At 40.0% G+C, this 5,365-nt stretch overlaps 1 non-coding gene across 1 annotated transcript; it reads right to left on the minus strand.

Annotated features, from left to right (window-relative positions):
• Positions 1 to 1,553: 1,553 nt before the first annotated feature.
• On the minus strand, positions 1,554 to 1,661 carry LOC112719127 (small nucleolar RNA R71). Its single transcript, XR_003161442.1, has one exon. It is a non-coding gene; the product is annotated as a small nucleolar RNA R71 (small nucleolar RNA).
• Positions 1,662 to 5,365: the final 3,704 nt, after the last annotated feature.

Genomic DNA, 5,365 nt, shown 5'->3' on the forward strand with positions numbered 1-5,365 from the left:
TCAGTAGTATACAAACTGCTAAGTTTGGTGTCTTGCATGCATTGTTATTTGATTCTTGTTGCATTTTGATTTTTCCTTATTATTAAAAATCCAAAAATATTTTTAATTTGTGTCTTCTCAAGTCAATAATACAGAGAATTGAAGATTCAGAACATACTGTAGAGGAATTGTACAGAAAAAGCTGGGCGTTCAAAACGCCCAGTGAAGAAGGACAGACTGGCGTTTAAACGCCAGCCAGTGTACCTGGTTGGGCGTTTAACGCCCAAAAAGGTATAGTTTTGGGCGTTAAACGCCAGAATGTGCACCATTCTGGGCGTTTAACGCCAGGATGGCACAAGAGGGAAGATTCTGTTTTTCAATGCAATTTTTTTTCAGGTTTTCAAAGTTTTTCAAAATCAAATCTTTTTCAAATCATATCTTTTCAATCATGTGTTTTCAAAATCAATTTCTTTCCTTTTTCAAAGATACTTGCTATCAATTAATGATTTGATTCAACATTTCAAGTATGTTGCCTTTTCTGTTGAGAAAGGTTTAATGTTTGAATCATATCTTTTCTTGTTAGCCAAGTTTTTAATTTTCAAAATCAAATCTTTTTAAAATGTTTTTCAAATCATATCTTCTCAATCACATCTTTTTAAAACTAATCATATTTTCTTAACCACATCTTTTTCAAAATAATTTTCAATCAAATCTTTCTGATTTCTAATTTCAAAATCTTTTTCAAAAATCACTTGATCTCTTTCCCACTCTTGGTTTTCGAAAATTAATTAGTGTTTTTCAAAATGTTTTCAAAATTTCTTACTTAATTTTTGAAAACCACTTCCCTTCTTCTCACATCCTTCTATTTATGGACTAACACTATTCCTTAATGCAAAATTCGAACTCCATCTTCTTTGATAAGTTCGAATTTTCCACTTCTGCCTTCCATTTTTCTTTTCCTCTGACACCTCAAGGAATCTCTATATTGTGACATAGAGGATTCCATATTTTCTTGTTCTCTTCTCTCTCATATGAGCAGGAGCAAAGACAAAGGCATTCTTGTTGAGGCTGATCCTGAACCTGAAAGGACCTTGAAGAGAAAGCTAAGAGAAGCCAAAGCACAACTCTCTGTAGAGGACCTAACCGAAATCTTCAAAGAAGAAGAACCTATGGCAGCCGAAAACAACAACAATGCCAACAATGCAAGGAAGGTGTTGGGTGACTTCACTGCACCTACTCCCGATTTCTATGGGAGACGCACCTCTATCCCTGCCATTGGAGCAAACAACTTTGAGCTTAAGCCTCAATTAGTTTCTCTAATGCAACAGAATTGCAAGTTCCATGGACTTCCACTGGAAGATCCTCATCAGTTTTTGGCTGAGTTCTTGCAAATCTGTGACATTGTAAAGACTAATGGGGTTGACCCTAAGGTCTACAGACTTATGCTATTCCCTTTTGCTGTAAGAGACAGAGCTAGGACATGGTTGGACTCACAACCTAAAGAAAGCCTGGACTCTTGGGAAAAGCTAGTCAATGCCTTCTTGGCAAAGTTCTTTCCACCTCAAAAATTGAGTAAGCTTAGAGTGGAGGTCCAAACCTTCAGACAGAAGGAAGGAGAATCCCTCTATGAAGCTTGGGAAAGATACAAACAATTAATCAGAAAGTGTCCTTCTGATATGCTTTCTGAATGGAGCATCATAGGTATTTTCTATGATGGTCTCTCTGAACTATCCAAGATGTCTTTGGATAGCTCTGCAGAAGGATCTCTTCATCTGAAGAAGACGCCTACTGAAGCTCAAGAGCTGATTGAAATGGTTGCAAATAACCAATTCATGTACACTTCTGAAAGAAATCTTGTGAACAATGGGACTAGTCAGAAGAAAGGAGTTCTTGAGATTGACACTCTGAATGCCATATTGGCTCAGAATAAAATATTGACTCAACAAGTCAATATGATTTCTCAAAGTCTGTCTGGAATGCAAAATGCACCAAGCAGTACTAAGGAGGCTTCATCTGAGGAAGAAGCCTATGATCCTGAGAACCCTTCAATGGAAGAGGTGAATTACATGGGAGAACCCTATGGAAACACCTATAATCCTTCATTGAGAAATCATCCAAATTTTTCATGGAAGGATCAACAGAGACCCCAACAAGGTTTCAACAATAATGGTGGAAGAAACAGGTTTAGCAATAGCAAGCCTTTTCCATCATCTTCTCAGCAACAGACAGAGAGTTCTAAGCAGAATAACTCTGACTTAGCAACCATGGTCTCTGATCTGATCAAAACCACTCAAAGTTTCATGACTGAAACAAGATCCTCCATTAGAAATTTGGAGGCACAAGTGGGACAACTGAGCAAGAAAATTACTGAACTCCCTCCTAGTACTCTCCCAAGCAATACAGAAGAAAATCCAAAAGGAGAGTGCAAGGCCATCAACATGGCTGAATTTGGAGAGGAGGAAGAGGCAGTGAACGCCACTGAGGAAGACCTCAATGGACGTCCACTGGCCTCCAATGAGTTCCCCAATGAGGAACCATGGGAATCTGAGGCTCAAAATGAGACCATAGAGATTCCATTGGACTTACTTCTGCCATTCATGAGCTCTGATGAGTATTCTTCCTCTGAAGAGGATGAGTATGTCACTGAAGAGCAAGTTGCTAAATACCTTGGAGCTATCATGAAGCTAAATGACAAGTTATTTGGAAATGAGACTTGGGAGGATGAACCCCCTTTGCTCACCAAAGAACTGGATGACTTGTCTAGGCAGAAACTGCCTCAAAAGAGACAGGATCCTGGGAAGTTTTCAATACCTTATACCATAGGCACCATGACCTTCAAGAAGGCCTTGTGTGACTTAGGGTCAAGTGTAAACCTCATGCCTCTCTCTGTAATGGAGAAGTTAGGGATCTCTGAGGTGCAAGCTGCAAAAATCTCACTAGAGATGGCAGACAATTCAAGAAAACAAGCCCATGGACTTGTAGAGGATGTTCTGGTTAAAGTTGAAGATCATTACATCCCTACTGATTTCATAGTCCTAGAGACTGGGAAGTGCATGGATGAATCCATCATCCTTGGCAGACCCTTCTTAGCCACAGCAAGGGCTGTGATTGATGTTGATAGAGGAGAGTTGATCATTCAAGTGAATGAAGAATCCTTGGTGTTTAAGGCTCAAGGATATCCTTCTATCATCATGGAGAGGAAGCATGAAGAGCGTCTCTCAAAACAGAGCCAAACAGAGCCCCCACAGTCAAACTCTAAGTTTGGTGTTGGGAGGTCCCAACATAGCTCTGAGCATTTCCGAGGCTCCATGAGAGTCCTCTGTCAAGCTAATGACATTAAAGAAGCGCTTGTTGGGAGGCAACCCAATGTTTTATAATTAACTATTTTCTTTTGTTATTTTATATTTTTTGTAGGTTGATGATCATAAGAATTCACAAAATCAATGAAAACAACAAAAACAGAATGAAAAATAGAAGGAAAAACAGCACACCCTGGAGGAAGAACCCACTGGCGTTTAAACGCCAGTGAGGCTAGCTGTTGGGCGTTTAACGCCCAGTCTGGCACCATTCTGGGCGTTTAACGCCAGAAAGGGGCACCAGACTGGCGTTAAACGCCAGAAAAGGGCAAGGAGCTGGCGTTAAACGCCAGAAATGGGCACCAGCCCGGCGTTTAACGCCAGAATTGGCACAAAACGAGATTTTGCTTGCCATTTGGTGCAGGGATGACTTTTTCTTGACACCTCAGGATCTGTAGACCCCACAGGATCCCCACCTACCCCACCACTCTCTCTCTTCTTCTTCACCCATTCACCAATCACCTCAACACCTCTTCCCCAAAAACCCTTCACCTATCAAATCCCATCTTTCTCTTCACCACTCACATCCATCCTTCATAAAACCCCACCTACCCCACCATTCAAATTCAAACCACTTTTCCACCCAAACCCACCCATACATGACCGAACCCTCCCTTCCCCCTCTCCTATATATACCCTCCTTCACTCCTTCATTTTCACACAACATACACACCACTTCTCCCCTTCTTGGCCGAAAATAAAAGCCATTCCCTTTCCCCTCATTTCTTCTTCTTCTACTCTCTTCTTTCTTCTTTTGCTCGAGGACGAGCAAACGTTTTAAGTTTGGTGTGGTAAAAGCATTGCTTTTTGTTTTTCCATAACCATTTATGGCATCCAAGGCCGGAGAAACCTCTAGAAAGAGGAAAGGGAAGGCAAAAGCTTCCACCTCCGATTCATGGGAGATGGAAAGATTCATCTCAAGGGTGCATCAAGACCACTTCTATGAAGTTGTGGCCTTGAAGAAGGTGATCCCCGAGATCTATTTCAAACTCAAAAAGGGTCAACTTTAATCAAAGGTTGGACCAAGGCCTCATAAACATTTATGAAGAGGGCACTTAATGGAGCAAGCATGAGGAAATTCCTCCTCATAAAATCCCTGAGATGCCTCAAGGGATGCACTTTCCTCCACAAAACTATTGGGAGCAACTAAACACCTCCCTAGGAGAATTGAGTTCCAACATGGGACAACTAAGGGTGGAGCATCAAGAACACTCCATCATCCTCCATGAAATTAGAGAAGATCAAAGAATCATGAGAGAGGAGCAACAAAGACAAGGAAGAGACATTGAGGAGCTCAAGCACTCCATAGGATCTTCAAAAGGAAGAAAGAGCCGCCATCACTAAGGTGGACCCGTTCTCTAACTTCCTTGTTCTTTATTTTCCTGTTTTTCGAAAATTTGGTGCTTATGTTTATCTATGTTTGTGTCTTGTGATCATTAGTGTCTTAGTATCTATGCCTTAAAGTTATGAATGTCCTATGAATCCATCACCTTTCTTAAATGAAAAATGTTCTTAATTGAAAAAGAAAAGAATTGCATGAATTTTGAATTTTATAACAGTTTAATTATTTTGATGTGGTGGCAATATTTCTGTTTTCTGAATGTATGCTTAAACAGTGCATATGTCTTTTGAATTTGTGGTTCATGAATGTTGGCTCTTGAAAGAATGATGAAAAAGGAGACATGTTACTGAGGATCTGAAAAATCATTAAAATGATTCTTAAAGCAAGAAAAAGCAATGAAAAAAAAAAGAAAAAATTTCGAAAAAAAAAAGAGAGAGAAAAAGAAAACGAAAAAAAAGAGAAAGAAAAAGAAAGAAATAAAGTTGTGATCCAAGGCAAAAAGAGTGTGCTTAAGAACCCTGGACACCTCTAATTGGGGACTCTAGCAAAGCTGAGTCACAATCTGAAAAGGTTCACCCAATTATGTGTCTGTGGCATGTATGTATCCGGTGGTAATACTGGAAGACAGAGTGCTTTGGGCCACGGCCAAGACTCAATAAAGTAGCTATGTTCAAGAATCATCATACTC

Source organism: Arachis hypogaea, chromosome 10 (assembly GCF_003086295.3).
Source record: "Arachis hypogaea cultivar Tifrunner chromosome 10, arahy.Tifrunner.gnm2.J5K5, whole genome shotgun sequence".
NCBI classification, from domain to species: Eukaryota; Viridiplantae; Streptophyta; class Magnoliopsida; order Fabales; family Fabaceae; genus Arachis; species Arachis hypogaea.